Below are 26,412 nucleotides of genomic sequence, written 5' to 3'. Positions count from 1 at the left end.
CAGGCCAGGATGTGGGCCTTTGTGCTGCATCAATGTTACCAACCAGCCTCATCAGATTTCTCAATCTGATGAGGCTTCTCTTCAAATTCTCTTGGGACTGCAAATCCGTTTGTGGAAGCTTTGTCTCAGCATTTTTATTGTGGCTTAGTGCAACATGCAATCAGTCAATTCTTTGACTTTTTTTTTTCTCTGAGAGCATTTCACAGCATTTGTAGAATAGTGGGTAGAGTAGAGTAGTGGGTTTTAAATCAGTTAGAGCAAACATACATATATTTATATTTCAGAGGGAATGGAAGTTCAGCTTTATGAACTACTCTGCACCAAGAGAGCAGAAAAGCCTTCAATCCTCATATTTACCGTTTATCAAGATGAAAATTCTACTACATCTCCTGCCAGAAAAATACACCTCAAGTAAAAGCTTAAGGTGCATTTAGATGGCAAGCATTTAGAGTTTACAGCGACTTTTATTCAACAATTATCACTGAATACATTATTCAATAATGTCAGCTTTTTTCTTGATTACATTAGCATTTTGGAAAAAGAAACATTCTTCAGTTTTCTGTTTGTACTGTAATATAAAGTTGAAATAGTTACAGATTTATGAATGAAACTGATGGGACGTTTTCTGTGTATTTTCTCTAAACAGAAGTGTAAAACAGAAATATATTTTTAGCATTTCTTTTAACCTATTGCAGAAAATGGGAGTCTTGTTTTCTTATTTTGATGTTAAATTAATGTAAAATAAATGCACATAAATGGGCATGTAGCAACTCTGTATGATTTGAAATAAGCAAATTATAAAGTCTATTGGCTGTTGTTTCTTTGTAGAAGCAACAAAATATAAAAAAAATATCTGCTCTTAACTATGAACGACTTTGTACCAATTTCTTCACACAAATCCTGTATGTTTAGTGTTACTTGCACCTTCACAAACTTTTTACCTTAGCTTTTTGAAAATAATTATTGTTGTTCACCAACAGAACTTGTTGGTGAACTTGTTAAAAGCTTGCTGAAAATTATCTGAAAACTTCGAAGTGGAAAAAACATCTCATTGAAAGCTATTATGACTTTGGGTTCACCATGTTTCATTTAGAGATGAAGGTAGCTTCTTCAAGGATATTATTATTATTTTGAGCTGTTTCTACAGTAATGTAATGCAGTCACTTTTACCAGGTTTCTTTAGGTCTATAAATTATTACATATCTGTATCTATGTTACTGCTCATGCACTGTAATTATGATACATCTGGATTGTGATAGATAACATACTCTTAGATGTCTTTTTCATCAGCGCAGCTGCAGGTCAACATTACCATCATCATAGATATACTCATTAAAGTGATGACAAGTGCATTTTTAATGGCATGGCGGCTGGTGACCTTTAGCAATTTGCAGTAATTGTTTCAATATTGTTCTCAGAGGACTGAGGAGTGACTCAGAGCTTTCACTGTGGGTTAAACTGAGAGAAAGAACAGACCTTTGAAGTCCATCACTATTAACATTGTCCAGGTTTGTTTTCTTGGTTGAGAATTACGCTGGCTGCTGGTTTGTATACTCTCGCAAATGAATCTGCGCATCTTGGAGAATAATAATTCACATTGCAACGCTGTAAAGGCTATATTACTACAGAGATGCGAGTTTGAAGAAAGTAAGCTGTCAAACTATATTTGAGATGAGAGAAATATCTGGAAAATATATGTGTTGCACCATTTTTTCGTTCTGTTGCAACATGTTCCATTGTGGACCAAGATGGGTATTACAGAGTTTGCTGAAAGATTGGGTTAAACTTTCTGTATTTGGTTGCTCAGTTTTCCTCAGCTATTCTGTTTATGTTCTCTTTGTTCCCTTTGTCTATACAAAACACGAAGAGGAATTTAAACTACCGGCTTCTCCTGTTCATCTTAAGACCACTGACATAAATAGGCTCAACTGTCAAATATTCAATAAAAACACAACAGCAGAGACCTTAAAGAAACAATGGCCTGGGGACATTAGATAATTATTTCTATATTGACAACCATTTGAAGTTAATCATTTCACAATGACGAAGAATAGCTTCAGCTGTGAAACACGTATGGCAGCTGCCATTCTTGAAATGACAAAACACTGAGGCAAAGTCCCAACAAAGTCATACTGTTTATTTCTAAGAGAAAACGCCTACATGACTTTAAACGCCTCTGCAAAAATGAAATGTTAAAATTTATGACAGAACATTTGACAAAGAAAACACTGTATGACATGTTTGAAAGATGTGAAATAACAATCCTCTCTTCTCATAACATGGCAACTCGACCTAACAGTACAAAGTTGCATTTATCTGAACCACAATACTTTAGTGATCATGTCTTGTAGTTTGGGGCATATTAGAAATGTTTGTCCATGACACACAGTACCATGAATGGAAAAAAAACAAAAAAACAAAAAACAAACACAGCTTATCGTCAAATATTACGTTGCACCAGCTGTTAAGTACGGTAGTGAAGGAGTGATGATTTGGGCATAATTAGTTCTCTCAGGACCTGGACACCTTTTTTAGTGGGTGAAAAGTGGTGCTAATATATGAGCTACTTACTTTGGTCACGTGTAGCTTTCCTATTTTCAACTTTGATTGATAAATAGTAATTCAATTTTAACACTTTTTGTTATATTTATGTGAACCCTGAAAACTGATTTGTATTGATATTTGCACTTTTTTACTCACTGTAAATTTGTTGATTGAGTGTTTTGCCCTAAAATTAAAAACACTCCTGCTAGTTTTCTTGGTGTTGAATGTTCACTGACTTGTTAATTGTGTATTTTAGTTGCTTCATCGCATGCTTTATTCCTTTGGAAACCTGATGCTTAACAATAAATAATGATGGAAAATTGAATGTTTTCTGCCGGTAAAACCTAACAGGTCAGAAAATTATGCTGGTTCTTTTCAGATAGGAATTAATGCTCTTTAGAATTTCTTCTCTGTGTTTCAGTCTGCCAGTTTGTAAATTTGGTAGGAGGTGAAACAGAAGTCATTAATTAGGGTTTAGGCAGGGAAGAAATCAGTCAGGAAAAAGTTGGGATTTTTTCCAGGCTGTTGTTCAGAAACCTTTGTGTTTTTGGCACTGTGGAAAATAGCTGCCTTTTCAGTTCCAGGATACAACAAGTTCACTGTGTGCAATCCATTTCCTCAAAATCAGGTATGAAGAACATGATGCCCTGAAAAAAAAAATATTAAAAGAAAAAAGCTTCTGCAATGTGGAAAAGTAATGCAATCTTTAGCAATATCTACAAATTTGTAGCATTTAAGCGCAAAATTGTAATTAATAGTAACACAAATGTGTTTGCAATTAGTAGTGGATCCAAAGTTTCCCAGTTTTGTGATTGTGCTTTTTTTTTTTTAAATGGAGTTCAAGCTCTCATAAATACAGCATTTCTGAAAATTCTCTGCCTTGATGAGAACCATGTAAGGATTGACAAACATTTTCCCCTCTGGTGTTTGCTTGGTGCTTCTCTGGGATTCATATCTCTTGTGCTTGAAACGTAACCTTGACAGTTTAGTCAGACTCATTGCATTTATCTGAGTTTAACGTCTGCAGATTCTAAACATCAGATGACATTGAATCAATATATAGGGATAGCAAAAAGTGTGATCTTATATTTTTCAAGGTCGGAACATATTGGAGGAATTTCTGCTGTGACTACAGTTTTATTAAATTTAATTGATTTGTGCATAGAAAAGTCTTTATCAGGGAACAATTGCAATGACCCAACCAGTACTACTCTTACATGGGTTAGCACAATTGGTCGATATTGATATGGCTTAAGAAAGGTTTAAACAGTTTGTAATATGAGCTGCTCTTTATGAAGCACTCAAGTGTTGCAGAATCATTTCCTGTTACTTGTGTCTACATCAACCGCAGAATGAATGAGGTCTTTCCAACAGTTTGGATTTTTTGGACTCAAATTGTAGGAATCTGCTGTTGCAATCTGTCATCAATGTTATCTGCTCACGGTTTTAGTGGCTATAATGGATATAAGGGATTGGACACTTTTTTCTAGAAGTGCAGTAGTGGGTGTTTTAGCTGCAAACTTCATAGACAATTTTTCGCCTTTAGTTGCTGTGATCAATGCTATCCACAAATCTATTGTTTTTCCAAGACGACCTACCTCTTCTGTGGTCTCTGTGGGGATTGTGAAATCTCCCCGACATCGCTGAATTTCTGCGGGATAGGTCAAAACTCCATAAAATCATTGAGGCTTCTGGGAAGCAAAAAATTACTTTTGGGAGTCTGAATGTGTAGAAAGCACCTGTCAGAAGAAATCAAGATATGTTTTAATGTGTAGCAGTTGTACTTTGCTTCACTCTGCTACACATATGTCTTTATTATTGCCTGACTTCTCTACAGTTACAGAAGTTTATCAAGTTATAAATAGAGAAATTAGTCTTTTTCAGAGTCAGAACTCACTGACACAATGGGGAAATGAATATTTAACATGTCAATGTTTTCCTTTGAAAATACATCCAGCATTTGTTGTTGATTTCATGTTCACAAGACCACTAGAATTAATCAAGAAAAACAAGATCAGTACATATTCTCACTGCTACAAGCAAGTCGGAAGCAAGTCTATCTCAGTTGGATAGACTGGCTGTAAATAAATCAAAACTTTAATCAAATGAATAAGATTGTTAGACGCTTGTTGGATCCAAAGCTGCTGAAACAAAACTAACTCAAGAACTGGAGCTTAATCTCCATAAAAACATATTTACATCTCCTTTGTTTTAACTGCTTAGGCATTCTTGAGCTTTTGTTGTTTGTTTTTTATGTCTCAGTCAATAGATGCATTTCAGTGTTGCAAAGCACCAACCTCGTCTCACCTCAGTAAACAGCAGTTAGAATCGACAGGCGTGGTGGCTGCATGTTCTAAACAACAATCTAGCAGCACGCCTCATTGCATATGTTTGCAAGTTTATTCCATGCAGCACATGGAGAATTTTACTAGAAACCCAGATACCGGTACATGGACTCTCCAACAGTTTGTCTGTTTACTTTGGGTATTGAGATGTTCTGATTTGTAATTTATTATGTTCTTTATTTGCTCACTATGGAAACTAAATGAAGGCCACAGATTCAGCCCAAATTAGGTCTGAGACAATTAATCGGAGTAATCAGGATGAGTCAGTTATTGAAATGATCATCAACTAATTTAGTCATTAATTATTAACTAGAGTTTACAGACAAAGAAGAATTGCTGAAAGAAAAACATTCTCATAATTAAAAACTAAATTAAACCTAAATTTCTCACATGGCACACAAGGTTCAAATTATATTAGAAGAAATCTCCTTTTATGCACATTTTGTGATACATTTGTTGGTTTGTTAATCCACAAAATGCAGATTAGCTGTACACTGTATCGACATTAATACAGAAAGAATTGAGCTTTTCACATTTTGAAAGTATTTTATTAGCAGGTGCATCTTTTGCTTCAAATAAAATGCTATTACATTTTAGACAATAACATTTTTATTTTTCTGTCTTAAAAGAAAAATTTAATTATTGTATGCATTTCCAAAATTGTATAAAATGGCTTACATGAAAAATCTTCAGAATGTGACAATTTTCAACAATTATTTTTTTTAGAATAATTAATAGAATAATCAATTACTAAAATAATCTTTAGTTGCAGCCCTTGTCCAAATTCAGATCATTAATATTTCATCGAGACACAGATAGCATCCTGATGACATTGTGGTTTCCTCCACTGATCATTAGGTAATATGTCTTAAATATCAGCAAACACACACTTCATAATTTTAAACCTATGTATATCTTTCAAATGCCATGTTTTTTTTTCTTTTAGTAATAATCCCTGTTAAAACACTGGATTAATGATGAGTTTCCCAGACGGCCAAATGAACTGGCCTGATGTGCTGACTGTGTCTGCAGACCTTCATTTCTGTCTTTTCTGTGTCTGTCAGACAGCCGACAGCTCAAATGTCAGCCGCCGTTCAGGAGAGTGAAAGGCAGCGGGAAAGGCTGCCTGATTGATTGCAGTTCCGATGTAACGTGGACTGGATTACAAGGCTGCAGCTGTACCAGAGCCCAGGATGGCGGGTTTGGTATTTAATGGAGAGAAAAAAGATGGCGAGGTGATGTGGGGAATGATAGTGGAGTGAGGGCAAGCAGGGAGGAGAGAGATGTATTAGCAGATATTGAGTGAAAAAGGGTGTTGGTCAGTGATGGATCCAGGGAGCTTGGTCATCTGTGACGAGCTTAAAGCTGCTGATGTGCAGCGTTGATGAGGAACCCGAGTGAGGACAGGCACTAGCGATGATTTTCAAAGTGAGGATGGACAGTGAGTGTCGACTGCAGGACAATTAGGAGAAACTTAAAGCTGTTCCAAGGAATTTGGACTTTACTGTGTGTGTGTTTTTTTTTACCCCTAAAATCTTTTCACATTATGACTAAAACACGTCACTGCATTTTACTTGGGATTCTATGTAATGAAAGACAACGGATACATGGTTTTTCATCTTGAAAATGGATATACATTTGAAAATTGTGTTGTGAATGCTTGATAATTATGTTCAAGTTGATCTCAGAGCACATTCTTTTCTATGTCTGCTGTATTCCCACCTTGTGGTCAAACTGGAAGGAGGAGTTTTTCCAGCTCTTCGGCAGTCCTGTCAGCAAATGCTCCCATCTGATTCAGATGGATCAGCTTTTTTCTAGAATTAATGGGTCTAGGTCTTTATATCTGAGATGTTCAAAATCTGAGCCTTAAGATGTTTGAGGAGAACCTTAATATGTTTTCTAGATCTATTTTCTGAAATATCCAATTGTTTAGAAAAATCCTGGAAATCAACTTTTCAATCATGTTCGATATGTTGAAGACAGAACAATTGCTGCAGTTGTGAAAGACATCCACTGAGCTGACAAACCGATAATCAAACCGCGCTACAGGACAACGATCCCTGCTGTCATTGATAAACTAATACTAGAAACCTGTTGTGAAGGGTGTTTTCTTTTCTTTTCTTTTTTTTTTGTTCTATTCTGGGAAGCACTCCAGCTAAACATTACAACATGACACTGAATCCATATCTGCTCCTTGTGACACTGAAACGAGATTCTCCTCATTTATAAATGAGATGAAGAATTTATGGCGGGCTCAGCCCCTGTAGGTGACCTTGTGACCTGGAGTTGTGCCAGAAACAACAAATAAAGTTTTATTACCTCTCAAAGTGAAAGCTTATGCTGAAACAAATTAGTCTGATGAGATCATAAATGTATAGATTAAATATTGCAACTGTAGCTATATTTTTTGGGCCATTAAAAGTGCCATTATACCACAAGAAAGGATGTTTGAAAGAAAATAGTTAGCTCTGAAAATATTTCCAAGTTAGATGCATGGTGAATATTGGCTGAAAGTGCACACTCTCAGCTCTAATTTGATGATATTCATATTAAATTAAATTAAGCTTATTAATATGGAGAGTGCTCTCCTTCAGGAAAAAAGACATAATTAGGCAAATTTCCTTAACCTCAATTAAAATGATCATATTTAATGTGTTTTATGCAGAGAATGACAGCGAGAAGCCTGCTACCTAAACATCAGGAAAAACATGATTTATTTTCTCTGCTTTTCAGAAGCCCTATTTTGTCCAAAGTGCAGCTGTTTTTATTTGTTGTTTTTGCCATCAGCGAATGAAAGATAGCTCATCTGAGAGATCAGATGATTGACTTGCCGAATATTCAGCTGTTTCATCTTCAAAGACTCCTGGGTTACTTTCACAGTGATTTTGGGGGGCTATTGTCTGAAGGTACTGTGAAGTAAACCACCATCTGTGTTAGTAAGCTGTTTTTGGCTGAACCTGAGAACACAGTAAATGTCACTACTTTCCTATTTATCCTCTGCAGTTCTCTCTGACACACTGGGTGTGAACATCTGGGCCATGTCCTGACTGAAGATGATCCCTCCTGGGTGAAATGTGCTTGGAGTTAATTACAATTTTATTTTTTTTTTTTTTTAACTTGCCACAGTTTCTCAGTTGGATTAAGATTTTTTCCTAATTACAGGATCAATATTTCAGTTCAAGGTCATTGGAAGAAGATGCTGTTGATGGATGGTTTTCAACACAATCTTTCATGATAGAGATGCAACCCCACACACTCACTGAATCAGAAGAATTCACCATCAGCACCAGGCAACATGAGTCCTCAGAATACTGTCGTGGAGACTATTGGACCTGTTTTGACTTCGTGGTGAATTTTCTTTCAACTTTAATTTCTCTTTAAAGGTTATGGAGGAATTTAAAGGTGCCTGAACTCATGAATATATTAACAAAGAAATACATGAGACTCGGAAGTCTTTCTGCTCATAGCCATGTGGAAAGAGATTTAATGCACATCTGCGGAACCAAAACGTCACATTCATATCGTTACAGAAATCCAAAATCTCTTGACTTCTGCTTCTATCAGTTTTTCATAGAGTCCCAGCTCTACTGGTGTGTATTGGGAAGCTTAGACCAATGGCGTTCTTCTCCTTCAAATGCGTGGCATTTCTTCCCCTTTTACACTTGATGTGTATTGGAAGTTCAGAGAATTAGGAGTAGACCTCCTGGGATAATTTGAGACCTTTTGACTTCAACATCTTCTCCATTTCAGATGAACTGTTAGTCAAATTGTTTGTTCCTTATCTGTCCAAACAGAGATTCTTTCCAAAGTTTTGGGTTCTGATCTGGTTCCTTTGCAGGCGAGCAGGGGATGGGTGGGGTGCCAGAACTTTCTTGCACAACAGCTTAATACTAACAGCTTTCCTCTCTTAAGCGATTGTTATTCCTCATCTCTCCAAATCTGAATTCTTTCCTGACTTCTTGGTCAGATTGGCCCCGTACGTTTAACACACTACATTTCTTTTAGGTTAAAACATATCGTAATGCGAACCAACCAAACAACATATTTTTTAGCTATTAACATGATTATATTTTTCTATAAGGTAAGAATTACTAACAATGATTTCCACCAGATCTGTTCCTCTTTTAAACCAATCAATCTGTTAATTAAACTGGTCTCAGATTATCTCCTCACAGCCTCCAGCTAGCTCAAATTTTCTACATTTAGCCAAAACTGCTGGTTAACTAAAAATAAACTTTCAAGCGGTGGTCAAACAAAATAACTGGACCTTTCAGATTGGAGTAAAAATGAACTCAAGTACAGAGAAATATTTGAAATCTTCAAATACTTGAAACCTGTCTAAAAATGTTGAGAACCACCTGTTTTATAGTTCAAACACCTAATATAACGTAATGTGTATTAATGCAGTGAAAATTATCTTAGCACTACTGCAGAAGCAAACTTTCATGGTCTTCTTTATGTCTGCATTTACATCCAATCAGCACCAAAGTTAATAAATGCAACTCCTGGACTGGCTGGTTTGCAAATGCCTGTTAATAGGGTGTGTAGTAGAACTGGGCCTTTATATTTCAGATTCCTCAGTTTTATTTTTTTTTTTTTTGAATATTTTAGATATGTGCTACAAAAAAAAAAAAAATTCAAATAGCCGAATTTTTAAACGTGGGTCAACGAGGTACCAGATAACCTTTTTACTCAGCTGTATTCAAAACAGGAAGCATATCCGTTACTTAATGGATGCAGATCCTCATGCCTTTCATTAAAGTTTCTTTGTGGTCAGATAAAATAGCAGGCAGCAACAACATGAAGGAAAAATTGTTTCCATCTGAAATTAAACTAAAGGCAATCTTTTGCAACTTAATTTGAGAAATTCAAATAGCGTTTTTATGCAAGTACAGAACACCAAGAATGTGGATATTATTCTGCATCAAAAATTATATCCTTTGGATAAAAGCATCTGTTAAATGACTAAATGTAGCTGAGGGGAGTTTCAGAAACATACAACAAAATGATTTTCTGGCTGGTCTTAAAAGCATATATCCATAATAAGTGTTTTTCAAAGCCTCCATCCCCCATGAGTTTGCTTTAATAAATAATGGGTCACTGAGCTAAACTGAGTATGGAGCCGTATATATTCTCTAATGGCTTTCCATGTTCATAAATTCATGGTTTTCGCAGATTAAATGTTTTGTTTGTGTTTGCTTTGCCTCATGGGTATCAGATGATCCCTTTGATTTTTTTTTCTTTTTTGCTGTGTTTTTAAGGACAACAAAGATGTTTGAACTCTTCGTTTTGAATAGTGATGAGCACCTGTGCCTCATTTAGATATTTTTCACCTTTTTTTGTGCTGTTCGAGAAAAACTTATGCGTCAGGGTTGCACAGTCTTACAGCCCATGCAGCCCGTTTATGTCAAATTTCAAAGACATTAAACAGCTGGCGCATTCACCATGCTGACCATTTTTAGCACACTAAAGAGATAAAAATAAAGATTTTTTGTTTTGTTTTTTTTTATGTTTTGTGGCTGGATAGATTTTTTTTTTAAATATGAGAAACTTGTTTCCACCCGTTAAACAGATGTTAATTCTCAGCTGTGAATCAGAGGAAGATGTGACCATTCTCAACACAACGTGACAAGTTGAAGCCATTCAGACAAGTTTTAAAAAACAGGAAAAGTAGATAAACTCTGTTCGTTTAAAAAATGTCAAGTATGCACAATTCATCAAGGGCTCTAAAAGATCCCATTAAAATGCTGACATGCATAAACACTGACTGATCAGCCTAATTACAGGTTCTCTCACTTATATGCACATAGATTTACATAAGTTCATAAATCCATTGAGGCTAACCTGTTGCCACTTTGAGTTTTTATATTTTTATATTCATTAATAGCATCAATATAAATCTACTGCAGCAAATTTAGGTGATGTATATAAGTCCTGCCATAAATTTGGAACAGAGCCTTTGATGAAACTTCTAAACAAATATAAAACATTTTTTATCCAGTCTCTTTGATTTTGAGCTACTATGCAAAGGACACATTTTTTTGCTTAATCACACAAAAAAGTAAAAGTATTGGCTCAAGGGAAAATGAAATCAGCAAGGTTGGCATTTGCTAAATACATCTTTTGAAAATCCTTATGTTAATAATTATAATAATCTTCCATTAAACAGGCCTTTTATAAGGCCTGTTAAATGGAAGAATATTATCTAAACCTTCAAAATTATTCCTGAACAACAGTAATAGGCAATAGAAAATGAAGGCTATGTGAAATTAAAAAAATTGTAAAGGTTCAACAATGTTTTTAGTTTGAAAGTAGAGGATCCTTTTCTCTTCTGTTATTCCATAAAATAAAATATGTAATTTTGAACATGATTTTCATTTTTTTTTAAATGAAAGAACTATTATTTTTTAAACTCCAGGACATGAACAGGCAAACTGGAAAAATTGCCCTTGGTGATGAACGGTTTTGAAAGGGACTGGAGAGCAAACTAAATAGTTAGATATTTCCCCTGAAGCTTCAATAAAATGAGCTAGGTCTGTTTTTTTTGTTGTTGTTTTTTTAATGTTTTGAATTACTTTTCAGGAGAAAAACGACAAAGTACATTCAGTTACATCAGAAAATAACTTCCCAAACTTAAGTAGATGTTTGTGAAGAGCAGTTTTTTTATTTAATGTCTAACTTGATGTCTGACTCTCTTGATGTCCTGGTGTTGGTCCTAGTAGAAAGCTTTGTTTTTCTGCAGGTTGGTGACATTGGCCTGAGAATGATTCAGTGTTTTTGTATTTCCGCTGCTGTCTGCTTAGTTGGTGAAGCCTGTTTTAGAAGAAATTAATTCAGTTCCAATTAAATTTGCCTCTTGATCATGGCCACACTCTCTTTAAGGCTAATCTGGTGACTTTGTCTTTAGCCAGGGGAGAAGTACTTTCCATTAACTCTCACGCTGTCTTCAGTGATTTGTGAGACGTTCAGAGTTTTTTGCCTTTGGCTTGTAACCTTTGTTCAGCTGAACAAGATGGAAACCACCTCTGCAGTTATGTGCTCAATGTGAGAGAGTCTTTTATACCTGAGGCTTGTAATCTGTTTTGCCTTCCCCATTGCAACATTTCACCTCAATGACAACAGGCATTTTTATGGTCAGCCATCACTCTTTAGAACAATAGGATCAAGGGTCAGCCTGAGCCCTTCTCACCGTGCAAGAGCAAAAAATATCACTCCCAAGACGAGTCTCGCTTCGTACTCCACTCATACCTTTTGGTAAAAATATCTGCTCTCTGTGCCGTTTTTGACAAGTAATCTACTGCTGGCAGCAGAAGAGAGGGAACCTGATGATAAATCTTTTCTGGGACCGGGCATGTTTTATGGGCTACACATTCGCACTGCTAAACCATGCTCTAGAGTTTCTGCTGCAGACACTGAATGTAAAGCAGGCAGGCTTTGAAGTCACAGTCATACGGAAAAAAATTGGAAACTCCACATAATTTTCAGGATTGTGGGCTATTGGAATGATAGAAAATATCGCAATTTGAAAAAAACTTATTGGTACCCCAATAGAGATACTGCATTGATATTTAGATGAAAATCCTTTGGCGAACATAGCCACCTCCAGATGCCTCCTAAAGCCTTTTGGATGTTTGATCATTCTTCCCTATAAAATCTCTCCAATTCAGTTAAAATTTGATGCTTGTTGACCATGGACATGCTTTAGACAATTCCTTATATTTCCAGTAACATTCAAGTCCGGGAACAGTGGTGTCCTCTCCAGAGAATCACATTTGTCCTTCTGCATGAATGCCTTTATTTTATTTGGAGCTATGTTTTGAGTCATTGTCTTGTTCGAATATCCAATCTCTGTGTAACTTCAACTTTGAACATTACAGAATTGGGCTGAATTCAACTCGGGCTCAACTTTAAAATGGCTTCTAGTACCTCATCTTGGCACATAGACCCACAACAAACCTAACAGTGGGTAGCCAGGATTTTCTTGGATCTTCATCCTCCAACCACAGTGTTTTTGTTTTGATCCAATATCTTTATTTATTTTCCTCATCCCTCCAAAGCACTTTGTTCCTAAAAGAATCAGACTTCTCTAAATGAGATTTTGCATAAAGCAAGTGATTCCATTTGTAGAGCAAATGCAGAAAGAGGTTCCCCCCCTCATCACCCTGCCTTTAAGGCAGAAAAATGTTCTTGCAGGGTTTCAAAGGTGATATGTCAGTTGTTTGGAACTGGTCTTCCAATCCTCCGCATATGCCTCTGCTATAATTTTCTTGGCCTGACCTCTCTGGGTTCAGCAGCAGCTGATTACATTCCTTGCAGTTGAGTCTGACATTTCAAACCTCTAAAATTGCTTCTTGTAGCATCACTGGAACCATGTCTCTGAACAGCTTGTGTTTTTAGAAACTTTTGAATGTTGCTTTGAGGATCCCATGCTCTCACTCTTCAAAAGGACAACTTGCAATTGGCCACATTAAATAGCCTATCTCATGACTGGGCACACCTGTCTATGAAGATGGAGACGTAACGAGCAAATCCAAACGTTTTGATGCTGCAAATAATCAGAATTGAGCCTTTATATGAATTAAAATCGGCAAAATGAAAAGTACAAAATTCCTGTAATGTTTTTAACATTTGATTTAAGTTTGTACAACTACATGCTGCCTCATTAAAAATGTTTTTTGAGAAGACTTGTGGTACTTTGATGTTCCTAGGAATTTAAAAATAAATAAAATTTGTGAATATGTGAAAATTCACAGATTCACTGTGCAGAGGTCCACTGTAATTCAAACTAAGTATTAAAGAATTGCTGCTAAAAGTAAAATTATTGTTCATTTGTTCATATCTAAAATTAATGAGCCAACAGTTTTGAAAATAATGATTTTTACATTGATCAATACTCTGAAATGAGCCAAATAACTGAATTTATAAGTAAATATTTATCATCAATAAGAGCAAACTGAAACCTACCAGATAAACATGATCTAAACCAGGTCGGGACTGGTTTCTTGATCCGCACAGAGGTTCTTTTATTTTGTGAAAGAATGTTGTGTTCAGCATCTGCAAATAGAACATAGATGTTTATTTTGTTTATGTTTATTTTGTGATGCGATAGGGAAAATCATTAAAAGTTTTCACCAACAGTTCTAAAACCCAACTCACCCTCTTTCAATTATCATATTAACTGCAATACAGTTTTTTTTTTTTTTTAATCGGGAAAAAAGTTTCAAGACTTAATGTCCAAATGGCCACCTCTTTAAAATTCTGCCCGAAAGTTTTAGTCTAAGCTTCAAGTTGACCCGATGACCCCAGATGCCATCGGCTGGGTTCTCTCTTCTGATATGACAAAGTTAATCCGGAACAACAGAATAAATTATACAGCTGACAGAAGCTGCGTGTCGCTGTCACTGACTCACCTCTCTGTCCCAAAATTTGCTCTCCTCTCTTAATGAAATAAAACAGTGCAAACAAACTACGAAAAAAATACAAACCCACCATTCTTTCAGGCAGGTTTTCTGATTTTAAAGCGGAACAGGGTTTAAGGATCCAAAAGGTAGAGCAGACCACCTTGTGTTCCTGAACAGCTAGAAACACCTTCACAGATACAGTGGGGAAAAATATAACAGTACTGCGTCACTTTTTAGTATTGAGAAGGAATGGCCTCAGATTCCTTATAAAATCTGCTGAAGACATTGAAATGGAGGATAATATTCACTTGTGTTTATTTGGCACCAATGCACAAGAAATGCACATTAAAAAAGTAGGGAGAAAAAAAGCAAATTTATGTATAAAATGGTTTCAATTCAATCCAATCATGCAGATAAATTCAAAGTCAATTATATACAGTCCAGTTTAAATAATGCAGTGAAGTTTAGTTTATTATTGCAGTTGGTAAAACATTTTCTACTGAAGGAAACCAAGCCAATCACGTTCAATGATTTTGCAGCTTTCATTCCTCCTGAATGAGCACATAGTGACCACTGGCAATTTATATCTATATGAATGTACCAAATAAAGATGATAAACAAATACCTTCATATGTGTTTAATACAAGTGAGTTTCTCCAATTTGCTTCTTGACATCTTTGCAATTTTATTTTACAAGAGTTGTGCATCTTTCAATGACGAAAATAATAAACTGAAATTTTAGGGTAGCTGATGCTTAGTTATTGGACTCATTCCTTTTGTTTTGTTTTGTTTTTTCTTTCCTCGAGTCTTGCACAGCAGACAAATTAAAGAACCAAGCTCCAGAGCAGCTGTTTGTAATGACTAGAATAAAGCAAAACAGAGGGGTTGTTCCTTTCATCTTCCCCTGCAGGCACATGAAGGTTTCATGGCAACTGTTCTCACCACCTATTCACTCGAAGGCTTTCTTTTTGTCACTTGGATATGTGCTCTGTCAACCCGGCCCAATTTCATTTCATTTGAATGGCAGAGGTTTGCATTCTGTTTGATAGAAATGTGGTGCAAACATTCAGGCAGGTTTCATAGAAGATGGGAGTCGTGAATTCAAGATTTTTTTTGTACGGCCCAAGTGATGGAAGGGGTTTATAACAGCATCTCGAAAGCAGAGTATTAACTTCATTTCTTTTAAATCATATTTGCAACCACAGCGAGAGCTGGAGTATAGAATAAATTTGTCAACAAGCTTGCTTTGTAAACCTTATTGTGTCAATGGTGGACACTCGCCTGTTAGTGTATTTTTCTGTGGAATGTAACTCCAACTGGCAGAGAAACCACCTGTTGATACATTTTCTATAGGGAATATTTAAAATATTTGGAAATAAATCTTGGCAAGCTGTAATACCTATATGCAATGCTTTTCGACTTGCTTTTGGCTGGTGTTTTCAAAGCAGCCGATTCCCGATCGCCATACATTTTCTTTACTGCTGATTGACCAAAGAGCAGAGATAAGGAAAACTGAAACTATTAGCTTCTGCAGTAGTACTAGGAGGATTTTCACTTTGTATGTTAAGGTGAGGTTAGCTGCTGTTCCCATCCAAAATTGTAGTGTTTTAATAAATGTATATCTTTCTTAAGAAAAGATATACATCGCTGAGATGTGTTGGGTTCTCTGATGATGTGTGTTTATGTCAGGGTGTTCTGTGCATAGAGATCAAATCTGTAATCAACGACTGACCTCTCTCTGCTCTGAGAGTCCTCAGGCATCACTTTTGAGTAACACAAACTCATGCTGTTGTTTTTTTGCCCCATCAAGCAGCATCACTGATAGCACAAAATCTAATCATACCTTTATGAGGTGGATATGATTGGACTCTGTTTTGGGAATTTTCAGCCCTTCTCACAACTGGGCGAGACAGACTGGGTGCTGAGATTTAATCATCTGCAAAACTACATTTCATCCATCCTTTCAGTTGTTTTACACAACAGGGGGATAACATCTCATTGCTATTTAGCACAGCCTGCTCACTCAGATGTATCTATAAGATAAAGACACCACTGCCTTACGTTCAGCCAACTTAAAGGACTTTTCATAAAAGATTTGATTGGAGTCACTTTGAAACCTAAACTTAGAGTCCAATTTCTTTTTAGATGTAAACTGTTTTGGAAATGATGCAAGAATATTTTTAGACATCAAAATGACATTTTGCGTTTTTGAATTAAATGGATTCTCACAGTGATGGAAAGCTTGAATTATCAATGATTCTTTATTGGCACAAATTTGGTGATTTGAGAAGCACAAACTATGAGCTCTGGACAGGTTTTAATTATTGACTGCAAAATGTTTGCACTTTTGGAGCCTTTACTTACTCAAATTAAAAAAATTTTGATTAAAGGCATTTCATTATTTTTTTTCTGTGGAAGTATTAAGAGGGATTTATGTATAAAACACAGAGTTACTCCCACTGGATCAGGCAGAAATCATTTGATGATGGATTTGTCAGTGGTGATTGTGGGTTTACTCCTCATGATTGCAGCTTATGTCATTATTTTTGCAGAATACCATTGAGTTATCAACAAATAATGCCCAATCAGGGCTTTTCTAAGATTTTAAAACACATGGCTTATTTTCATCCTTCCTAAAAATGCTCTCTTAGTTTGATTTATTTCTAAATTCATGGTAATGAGTAAAAAGTGCCAAGACAGTTTGACAAAAACATGCTCTGATTAATAAGTACTAATTAAATTATAATTATCAATAATATATTCAATAAAATTACCAAATAAATTCATTTATGCCAATTATTACCAGGTTTTTCCACTTAGAGGTCTGAGACTACACTTAAAGGTCCCTCTCTGCTTAAAACAGATTATTACTACATCTGTGTTTATCGGCTATTACACTAAAGAAAAATATAAATGCAGCAGTTTGTTTTTGTTTCCATTTTGTCATGAGCTGAACTCAAACATCCAAACCTTTTTCTAGAGACACAATAGGTTTCCTGTAAATGTTGTTTACAAATTTGTCTATACCTGTGTTAGTGAGCATTCCTTTTTGCCAAGACAGTCCATCCCACCTCACAGGTGTACCATATTAAAAATTATTGCACAAATGTGCCTGAGGCTGGCCACAATGAAAGGCCACTCTGAAATCTGCTGATTTATCACACAGCACTATGTCACAGATCACACAGGCTTCAAAGAAGCCTGCTATTGGCATGCTGACCGCAGGAATGTCCATCAGAACATTTGCCCGTGAAATTTATGTTCATTTATCAACCATGGGCCTTCTCCAAAGATGCTTCAGAGAATTTGGCAGTAAATCTAACCAGCTTCACAACTCAGGTGTAACTGCAGCAGTACAGACCTCAACATCCAGAATATTCACCACCAAGGTTGTCTGAGACCATCCACCTGAACAACTGCTGAAACAATTGGTTTGAGCTGCTGTCCAGATATTCTTTGAATCAGAAACCATCAGCTCATCTGCATCCTTGTTGTCCCCATTGTGTCCATGTTGTGTAGGTGGTTTTCACGGACAGGTGCTTTTGATTGGTGTAATTTTGAGTGCTCTGAGGTACCACGACGAGATCCTAAGGCCATCGTGCCGTTCATCCACGATCATTTTCTCATCTTGCATTTTGATAATGCCTGGCCCCATATTGCAAGGAGCTGTAGACAATACCTGGCAGCTGAAAACATACCAGTTCTTCCTCTCCAGCATCCTCTCCAGACTTGTCGATGGTTTGGGTCGATGTCCCAAACCATCAACCTGGTTTGGGACATTCTGGATCAGCGTGTAGGAGAGCATGTTAGTTTATGACTAAAGGCATTCTAAACTAGAAAAAAGAAGGTATGTGGCAACCTGGGGACTCAATACTGTGACAGTAGACACAGACAATACATATTTTAGTACAAGGTCCTTGTTGATGAGGTGTCTTCAGTTTTTAAATTACAGATATTCATGCTTCCTGAACTTAATTAAACAGAGATCTTGATATAACAGAGTAATGATGCCACGGTGCCTGGATGGAAGCATTTTCTCTCTATGTCAGTCAACAGAGTATTGAAATAGATAATTATATTTTGGTATAAATTCACTCTAAAAGAGTAACATAAATTTCTATCTGAATTGTTAAAAATGTCACTAAAAAGGCATTGAAGTGCCATAGAAGCTGGAAATAAAACTCTACCAAATGTCAAAAAGCCTTTAAAAGCATTTTGAGCAGTTGTTCAGTCAAGTAATGCACAACTTCTTCCTACTTTTGTAATTTCCACTCTCAGTAAATAAATAATGTCTTTTTTATCACAAGAACATAGCAAAAAACCTGTGTAACTTAAAATCTCTTGCTGCTGATGTAGATAATTAATTTTGCTGGTGGACCTCATTGGACCCAAATCAAAATGCATTCACGTTGATTTCTGCTCTCCAAGCTTTTATTCAAACACTCCCTCCTTAGAAGTCTATGATCGAAACATACTTAAACATGGAAAACTTTCCTTTGATGTGCTGAAATAACTAGTAAATACCACTCACATATTCCCTTTTTATTCACTGTAAACATACAAGTTCATCCCAAACATGAAGAATCATTGGAACTATACTGCTTAAAATTCCTTCTGCTTTTTATTTTTAATGTTTATGCATGAAGGTTTTGTTGTCACAAAGATCTGCCCATGACTTTGGAAATGGGGCCTAATAAACAGAGATGTAAGAAAAGTATAAAACTGTTGCCTGGTGTTTGGAAAAAAAAAACACCAGGCACTTCTGATTAACGTAAAATAAACATTTGAAGCGAATATATATAGAACTTCTATTGATGCCTTAAAATTTTACCTTTTATTTTTCAGTTATCTGCAGTGTCAGCACATTGCACTTCTGCCAGATATACTATTAAAAAGAAAAGCAACAGTGTTTTCTTTCTACACATGTACAAGTAAGCTGACCATAACATATGTTATGGTCTGGTCTCACATCATGAATAAGTCAATTGGAGGAAGTTGACTTTTTTCCTTTTTGTTTTCAGCCATCATTCATTTCCTGGGAGTGCAGGATTTCATCTGCAGCATTTTTTCTTTTTGTTGTTGTTGCTGCAAAGTGAACATGCTTTAATCACAAGCACTGTCACTCTTTTGGAGCAATTTCCCTTGGCTCTCTAAACTACCAGGTTGCAAAGTAATTGAGTTTGGGGTCATAATTAAAAAGTGCAAGGAGCCATGTGATCTGACCCAACTACACCACAACACCCTCAACCTCTCCCGTACCTTTCATCTTTATAATAGCTCAGCAGTGTAAAGCCACAACGTTTTCATTACTGAATCTGGTAATTCATGGAGATCTTGTATGCTTTATGTGCCTTATAAAGTACAGCAGAAAACCTAAGAAATTGGATTTGCAGTTTAATTTAGCATTGACAAGGTGAACTTAGAAATTAGCTGAAGGTCACTCATTGAGGAAGCTTCTGGACAATGAACTGCAATGTTTCCATTAATGCCAGGAGCCTAGGCTAGTAGCACTGATTCAAGAAAATTTATGTCCTCTATTCTTTGAAAAGAATGCCTTCTCTCATTTTTTTTTTTTTTTTTTTTTTTTACTGTACTTTTAAGCCCCCAACTCTGTAACTTCCCACCTCACGGCTGCTGTGATATTTCAATCAGCGCAGTGTCATTAAAGAGCACTCCCACTGAGGAGTTGCAACCTCTGAATTATTCTCAGCCATACCGGGTGTGGGCGGAATAACACATCTGATTGTGAAGCTCCAAGAGGAAACCAACTCACATGATCAATGGGAAAGAAATATGAAGCAAAGACAAGGGTGGAAACTACAAGAAAATGAAATGTTCAAAGAAATCAGAGTTGAACATTACTAGATATAGGTGGGATAGATCTCAACACACCATTTCCATGCCACAGGTGATGATTCTGCAACTCTGCCTCACAGCAAAATGCCAAATAGACAAGAAATGGAAGTCATTTTGTTTGTCTTTGTAGACACTTTCTTCAAGACAGTGTGGCGTTCAAATTTATATTTTATTTGAACATATGTTTTGTGTCTGTACTTGTGTGTCTTGTAAGCAGGGCAGTATTTTTTTCCCAAAGAAAGGTTTTCTTTCAACATTTTCTGATATGGTGAGGGAATAATTGGGTTTAGAAGGATAAATGTTTCTGTTGTCTGGAGTTTTTCTAATGTACAAGCTATATTTTGTATTCAGATGTTTGTTATTTATGCTTATATGACATATAAAACACTATGGGTGAATTGAACCAATGAAAAAAACTTGGGTGCTTTTAAAAATGTATGTGTGTAATATGCACCTAAATTAACTGAACATGTCCAAACACGCTTAATAAATTAGCTCAAATCTTACCCAAAATAATTAATTAAGATCAGGAGCTACAATTTTAATTTAAAGCACAAAGTGAACCGTAACACTTTGCTCATTTAGAGATTCCCCATAAAATTAAATGAATCAAAACTTGAAAACACTGAACCGTCAGAAAGTAAATGACCCACATGGCAGTTCAAAGCCAAGTGTTTTGTTTTTTTATCCACTCTCCCAGATGGCTAAAGACCCTCTGGTTCTTGAAGTTATACTGTTTGTGCTAGGATTACCTGCTGCCTCTCTTCTGCTTAACTGCAGATATGTGTTTTAAAATAATTCCTTCAGCCTGATAAAACTGGCTGGAGGTATTAGAGCGCAGATGGGCACTGAAGTGAAGCAGCCAGCCAATCAACAGTAAACAACAGGCTCAACTAGCCTATTTTGTTGTCGTTTTGAAAAGAGACCCATGGTTTGCTGCTTCTCTTGCTCATCATTATTCTTGTAGTTTTGAGTGGTTTGCTTGGACCCCATGAGTACCATTAAATACCTGCACTCACTCATGCAGTATCATTTATTTTTAACATTTTCATAAAGAAAAGCCAGGCAATTTAGGTGTTATTTTATTTTTTAAATTTTATTGGCACTGGCAGCTGAGTTTTGCTCATTTAATTTATTCCCAAAACTACCATTTATCCAATGCCAGACATCACCTACGTTTACAAATTTACGCCAGATCAATTATACTGAGAAGATTTTTAAAGAAATGATAAAAACCAGTAGAACCTGACAGTTTTTATTTTTTTTATTTATTTGTAGATTTACATCTTGTCCATTGGTCATATTTTTCAATTAGGCAAAAGCTCCACTCCTCATAAATCTCATAAATTATTTCGTAACTTCAGTCCTATGTACTCATTACCACCGACTTTGCTTCTTTTGATATATCATTTGAACTTTGCATTATGTTTTTCTTCAGTTTTGATTTCATTTTAGCATTTAATTAAATTATTTGACCTTCATATAAAACAAGCTCCATTCCCCATCAAATATAAAAATGTTATTACTGTTAAATGTATGCATTGGGTCTTGAGTTCTTCCATTTTTTTTTTTTTTTTCTTAATTTGAGTTTAATAGCTTGGATTACTTTTTCTGTAATCATTTAATGTTTTGTGATATAAACTTTGTGTAATTGCTTTACTGACATATTCATAGCAGACTTTTATTAATAGATAATGTGTCAAATACGTGGAGGGCTTTGAGAAGCCCCTAATTGCTGCCAAACTACTGCTTCTTGTTCTGTAATGCCTTTATGTATCATATTGTCTGTGGATCAAACTAAAAATGGGGACAAGCTATCTTTGCATGGAGACTGCTTTTTCCAAAGTTCTTAAAAATTCAGCCGTTTCAATCTTGTGCTGGAGTAAGGATTAAAAAAAAAACCTTTACAAAGGACATCAGAAACTGTGAAGGGCTATAGATCAAGAGTTTAAAATGCTGCAAGAAAGGCCGGATATAAAAGCAAACTTTAAAGGTCTGCTGTTTGCACCCTGTTAACCTTTAGATAGTTATCAGGTTAGCCTTGTTATTCCATCTAAAGTTTCTTATGTTTCTTATGTTTTAAAGTGTTTTTTTCTGAATTGTATTTATGAGTCTTGTGGTTCCTCTGACCAGAGTTCTACAGTTAGTTTCTATCGGCTATGGCCAGACATTAGCCAGAGCCGTGTATTTACAGAGAAAACATACAATTAGCCACTTGTTCTTCATTTATCCCTCAACTTTGTCTCTGTGTTCTTTGTTTCTTTACAAGATATTAAAGTGTACACCTGCGGTGTTTTTTTTGGCTATTTATATTTCAGGGTTTTATCTTCTGTAATTTGCTTGTGGCAGATTGATTCATTTTTCAGTCTGAGAATTTATGTATCTCAAAAATGGAAGATGGATGTTTTCAGACGGGACTCGTCTGAATTCACAATGCCTGAGAGCTGCCCTGACTGCTATCCCAAATTCTAGTCTGTGGAATTGGACCATTATTGTACCCTGAGCTGGTCTTTCACACTTTATAGTGTTCATAAAGTTTCGCTATGAAACGAGGAGCATGTCTGAGGGGGGAAAGGATGCAGTGTTCCTAAGAAAAAAGATGAATAGTTGATCAGCAGTATACGTCTCTCAGCATTAAGTTCTTTTCTGAAAGTAATCAAAAACTCTGGGTTTCTGCTGCTTTCTGGCAGTTTAGTTTGAGAAGGAAGGATTCATTCATCCATAACATGCTGCGCCCTCCTGCCTAATCTGCCCTCCTCCTAACATGTCGACCTAATCCTGTTGTGTTCAGGCTGGTTTGACAGTCAAAATCAATGTGGCTCAAGTAGAGAACCTACTTCCAGCAGCCGACTCCTCCTCCACAGCCCATCTCATCAGCGCTTAACCCCAGCCACCTGCATGCGCACCTATTTGTTTGCAGTATCATTTTCAATCAGCTTCATCTCAGTGCCACTGAAAGAAAAAAAAAAAACTTCTTTCTGCAAACAAGTGATTGAAACACATAACCACATCTCGTAGGGGTTAAAAATCCCATTACCATGTAAAGGAGTTTTCATTCTGTCCCATCTCTTAGTTTTATCGCAGATACATTGGACAGGGTACTTGAAGCTGAATGTTTGCATATGATTGAAAGCCGTGTATTCACTTGGAGCACTTTGGCTCGAGCACCTCAGCTGGATTGCTTTTCAGCATCAAATAGTGCAGGTTGATGCTATGCTCTGTTTTGTAATGAGGTTAGTTTTGTTTTTATAATGTAAAATTCAAAGAATGGCGCAATTTGAGGACTCGGTCTGTCTGTGATTCTGACCAAATGTGTACACTTCAGTGCAATGCAGCGTTAGTAGCAACTGCCACAGGGTGAAAAAATCTCAACGTGATGAAAAGTTTGACTTTCTGATCAGATTTTTTTTTTTCACTTGACAAACAAGGCTATGATGCAAAGTTATTGCATCATGTGTCAATGAACTTTTAGCATTGTCATAAGAATTTACAAGATGGCCAAAGTTGCATAAAAACATTAGACTTTCTTTGAACTACAAGACTTACAATATGTCTTTTATATTTTACGTTCCCATATTGATTCTTAATAAAACTCTATGAACATGCCAGCTTTTTTGTTTGTCACAGTAATGACTGAGCCACTTTCTTCCCATCAAATTCAATTTAAAATGTTTAATTGGTATTTGCAAACTAATATGTATGACATGTCTGACTGGCTAATATTTGCTAATATCACAAGCTCTTTTTTATAGTGTGGATTTACACCAACATCTCTTTGAGCCTGTGTTTAAGTTGGTAGAAGAAATCTCTTCTTTTTTTTCTCATATACACTGTTTGTCCTTACAGATGAGGCCTTGTGCTAATATAAACCAGAACCCACAAGACAAATAAACCTTAATGTGGTTAGGACACGAGCATCCCACATCCTCACTAACAAGAAAACACAGCAAATGAAAATGAAAAACCAGACATTAGCCAGAGCCAAGCATTGAGGGAGCAGAAATGAAAAGCATTATCAAATGAGAACTGTCAAGTGTGCAAAAAAGATTGTTGGTCAGTGCAGTGTTGTTTTTCTGTTGTTTTGTAAAAGCCCCATTATACCAAGCAGCATTGTGAACAAAGGTCAGATGATTTTGAATAACCAACAAGCTGTTTATAAGACACAGTGGGACAAAAATGAGAATTACTAACATCAGCCTGCAGATTACTCATGCACATAAATCTCACAACACGAGCCTTTAAAATTATTTTTTTTATTTAATTTATTTGGCATGATAAGTTATAAAAATAATTTAACACCCCAGGACTTCAGGAGAATATTTGCAATAATTTGGCAGATTCAGTTAAAATGTTTAACTTTGAACAGAAAGCGCTGTTGATTTTATCATTATCATATTTTACTTTTGTCAAATACTCTTCACATGTGTCTTTATTTTACCCCTAGAGAAAATTGTTTTCCTTGATTTGACCTGTGGCTGAACCCACAGTGATTTCACTAACAGCATCGACGGCACACATTGCTCAGTGTCATCATTTCAAGGTTATCATGGATACAGTGACACCACTCACTGAATCCAGGGTTTCATTTCCTCCTTGTTATGGAGTATAGCAGGGAGTAGGTCCAACACTGCAGAGGTGCTCAGTAACACCGCACTTTGGAGCTGCGACATCATTTCCTATTTGGTCAGCATCCTCCGTCTGCTTTGTGCTGCGTTGGGGTGATAAAAGCAGAGGGAGGGGGGCAAAAAAATGTCTCAGAGAGAAGTGACAGGGCAGAAGTGAGAGAGATTGGGGAAAATATAGAGAAGTTAGGAATGTTGAGCTAGAGCTTAGACATTTGGGAAATAAGAAAAAATTCACAACCTGTTTGTGTGCGAATGTGCTTTTGTATTTGCTCGACTAACAAAGCATAAAATAAGCTCCACAACAAATACAGGCAGCTTCCTATTTTCTTGTGCGCTCATCATAATTGAAATGTTGGGTTATGCTAAGTTCTCTCAGCATAACAGAACAAATCATTTTGAGACCTTTTAAAGTCTTTATAAAACAGGGAAAGATTTCCATATTTGTTCCTTTGTAGTTTTGCATCACTTGTAAACACAAATATAGCCTTAAGAAATAAATATTTGCCTTATTATGAATTTAACTTTCATGATGTATTTAGCTGAGTGGCATAGAGAGAGAATTAATCCTGGTCATCATTCATCCTTCACCGTGCTGGCCAGTTGTTCTGTTTGATGCTGATTTGCAGTGATAGGATTTTTTCTTAAAATTGTGTTGCGCATTACGTTCTGATGTCTGTACTTTGGGTTCATTTATCAAAGTGACATTGTTCCAGAGGCCTTGAGGTTCAGTCAGATTACACTTTTCATCTGCCATGTTGTTTTTTGGCTCTTTATTTTCTCCTTCAGTAGTTATCAACAGCTTGTCCTTGTTTACTCTTTTTATAAATTTTCTGTCATATTGCTGCTAATTTCACTCAAACAGTAAAAGCACAGGCGTGCTTAAGGATGTAAACACAGATTCTGCATGTTGACATTGTCTAATAGGGAATGACAAGAGTTATCCTCTATTGAATATTGAATGTCTTTCTGTACTTGAGACAAAGTTATTTTAATTACGTCCTGATTTGTAAAAATCTCAGTTAAAATGGGCTTTATTTTCTATTTGCTGTTTCTGTTTTTCATCTCTGGCATGGACAATAATCAGCAATCCCGATCATGGGCCAAAAGCACTCAAAATGACTCAGTGCTGTAACTGAAAATATAATTAGTTGTGCATAATTTTACTTAACTGTACAAATGAAATGTTTAGTTTGTGCTAAGCTTTTTTTTATTTTCATTATTTGAAGCAACTATGTTAGTTTGTGCTTCAACAATACCCAAACCAGCATGAAACTATAGTATCTGTATGTTTGGGAAAAGGGTTTAATGGAAGATCTCTCAAAATTGTCTACCATTTGATACAGTTGAAATGTACAGAGAGCTCTTTTTCTCTGATAGTCAAAAAAACCAAAAGCTAAGTAGGACTTTAGTTATTAGAGTTAAAGTATGTCCTAAAATTAGCAAAATAAAACTCACATATTTAGGTTTTTCTATTGTAATTTTTGTCTGTGAGGATTTATATGTGTAATATGTGCATGTAATATGTGACTAGGCATTTGTGAATCCTGTAATATAAAGATAATTCTTGCTACTGGCAGCAGATGGTCATGGTTGGCCTGCAAATGCCTGGTGCTTGTAAACAAAAACAAAAACAAAAAATTC

At 36.0% G+C, this 26,412-nt stretch overlaps 1 protein-coding gene across 2 annotated transcripts in view; it reads left to right on the top strand.

Moving 5' to 3' along the window:
* Positions 1 to 26,412, top strand: part of alk (ALK receptor tyrosine kinase) — a 357,833-nt gene that overhangs the window by 244,554 nt on the left and 86,867 nt on the right. The gene's annotated exons all lie outside the window — the stretch shown is intronic.

Source organism: Poeciliopsis prolifica, unplaced genomic scaffold (genome assembly GCF_027474105.1).
Source record: "Poeciliopsis prolifica strain line A6 unplaced genomic scaffold, Auburn_PproV2 SCAFFOLD013, whole genome shotgun sequence".
Classification (NCBI taxonomy): domain Eukaryota; kingdom Metazoa; phylum Chordata; class Actinopteri; order Cyprinodontiformes; family Poeciliidae; genus Poeciliopsis; species Poeciliopsis prolifica.
The sequence above is the reverse complement of the archived record's forward strand: the minus strand, read 5'-3'. Positions and strand labels throughout refer to the sequence as shown.